At 46.9% G+C, this 2,389-nt stretch overlaps 1 pseudogene; it reads right to left on the bottom strand.

The window, feature by feature from the left end:
- Positions 1 to 1,109: 1,109 nt before the first annotated feature.
- On the bottom strand, positions 1,110 to 1,703 carry LOC147724215 (small ribosomal subunit protein eS6 pseudogene; annotated as a pseudogene).
- Between the last annotated feature and the right edge of the window lie 686 nt (positions 1,704 to 2,389).

Below are 2,389 nucleotides of genomic sequence, written 5' to 3'. Positions count from 1 at the left end.
TGGAGTGGTGGCCTGACTCGCTCGGTCCCTGCCCTAAGCCTACCTCCTCGGCTAAAAATCTCGGGGTGATGATTGACCCTACTCTGGACATGCGCCAACAGGACGGTATCTACCTGTTGGGGTATAATCCATGTCCTCAGGAAAATTAGGAACTACCTTTCCCTGCAGGCAAGAAGGCAACTTGCTGTCGCCCTTTTGGGGTCTCGTCTGGACTACTGCAATGCGCTGTATGCTGGACGGAATAAGAGTCAGATGCAGCGCTTGCAGGTAGTCCAGAATGCGGCAGCCAGATTCGTCCTTGATCTTCCCCGACGCTCTTCGGCCACGTTGGCCAGGAAGCAGCTCCACTGGCTTCCGATAAAGGAGCGGATTGTCTTTAAGTCCATGTGTATGGTCTATAAGGCCTTGGCAAAAAGTAGCCCTACAGGCATTGGAGCTATCTTGACCTATTACAACCCTGGCAGGAACCTCCGCTCCTCCAATCATTTTCTTCTCCACATCCCTCGCATTCGGAAAGCCAGATGGGGTGGTAGGGCTTTTTCCCTCTTGGCTCCTAAATGGTGGAATGACCTTCCATTAGAGCTCAGGTCCCTCCCCTCCCTTCAAACTTTCAGAGCTGCCCTTAAAACACGCCTCTTTGTCCAAGCGTATAAATAAGCGTATGAGTGCTGCTTTCTGATCTTTTTGTTAGGCGCCTTGACACCTTCGGGTTTTAGTTTGCGCACTACAAGATGCATAATAAATACTAACAGGAGGTTTAAGACTGCCACTATTCTCTTCTCCAAAATTCTAGCTGGCTTGTGTATCTAAGAGCGTCTAGAGCAAAGTGTATCACTTCGTCCCAGGTGCATGTCAAACTGAATATTTGATTCTATTGATAAGGGTGTGTTATGGTCCCTCATGACGCCTTTAAAGTATCTCCTCCTTCTCATGGTAAAGGAGGTCAGATTGTGAAGTGTAATGTGTGACCTTAAAAGATTATTACTTCTTTGTCATTGGCATATACTAGATTCTTCATATCCTCTTTTTCCTCATAAACGTGCATGAATGTTGAGATAGCTACAGGACATCCCTATGCAATCCAGATCCTGTAACCCTGTGAGTACAGTCTATATTGATTGGTGTGTAGTTTGGTCTATTTCCGATTTTGTGGAGGAGGTTCTTTTTTCTTTTCTTTTTTTTTTTTTGACTCTCAGTGAAGACAGCCGGCGTCTCTTGGCAATCTGTTCCTGGCGTTTCTCCTTGGCTTCCTTCATTCTCTTGGCCAGAAGTTTGGCATACTCTGATGCCTCCTCCTTGTTCTTCTTAGTGCGCTGCTTCTTCAGAGCTATACGCCTGCACTTGTGCTGCAGTACTCTAGGAGTCACCAGACGTTGAATTTTGGGTGCCTTCATTCTAGGTTTCTTGCCTTCTTTGCTTACGGGCTTCCTCACAACATACTGGCGGACATCATCTTCTTTGGAAAGGTTGAAGAGCTTGCGGATTCTACTCGCTCTCTTTGGACCAAGACAACGGGGGACAGTGTTGTCAGTCAGGCCAGGAATATCCTTCTCGCCTTTCCTCACAATCACCAAGTTGAGCACGCTCAAGTTGGCATCAACAATGCAACCACGGACAGATTTATGCTTGCGTTCTCCAGTTCTTCTTGGGCGATAGCAGGAGGAGGTTCTTCTTGGGCAATAGCAGGAGGAGGTTCTTAACATAAGAATGGACGTCCTGGCCCTCTGCGTTTCTGAGCACCACTAGTACCAGTTTTTTGGTGCCCTGGGACGTATTGTCCAAGTCCTCCTGTTTAAATTGAAATTCATCGTATTTTTCTTCGAGTACAAGCAGCCAATTTTCCATATGGCATTGTTCATCATGCTATCATCCACAATTCTCTCTGAGTCATCTACATTGTTACCAAGTATACCCGCATCTTTCTACAAATGATTGAGGAATGTCTTGAGACCCATCATGATAGTGCTGATTTTAAACCTTTTTTCTGCCATGAATTTTCATAGATAATCTTGAGAGATGGGCAGGAGCATTTGGATAGGTCTTTTGGGGGATAATCTGGAAGAGCTTGGGTGTTTGTTATCTCTTCGCTGCTAAGGCGTCTTTTATTGAGGGGTCCCAACTTCCTCTGTTAAAGGGTACTATCATACAGGTCCCACTGTTTGTACAATAGTAAGCTGCAATTGGAAAGGTCCCAGGTCTCTCTGAATGATTCCAGTTTTTCAATGTTCTTCCAATAGGCACCCAGTTTACAAATCATGAGTTAGAGGCGGCAGACCCGAGAGCAGAGGACGGCCCGGGACCAGGGTTCGATTCCCGGCGCGGCAGGTTTCTGGACCAGGGTCAGCGGACTCGATAATTCTCTCGCCTCGGTGCCCACTCTGATCAGCGA

Source organism: Lissotriton vulgaris, chromosome 4_1 (assembly GCF_964263255.1).
Source record: "Lissotriton vulgaris chromosome 4_1, aLisVul1.2, whole genome shotgun sequence".
Classification (NCBI taxonomy): domain Eukaryota; kingdom Metazoa; phylum Chordata; class Amphibia; order Caudata; family Salamandridae; genus Lissotriton; species Lissotriton vulgaris.
This window is presented reverse-complemented; position numbering and strand designations above follow the sequence as displayed.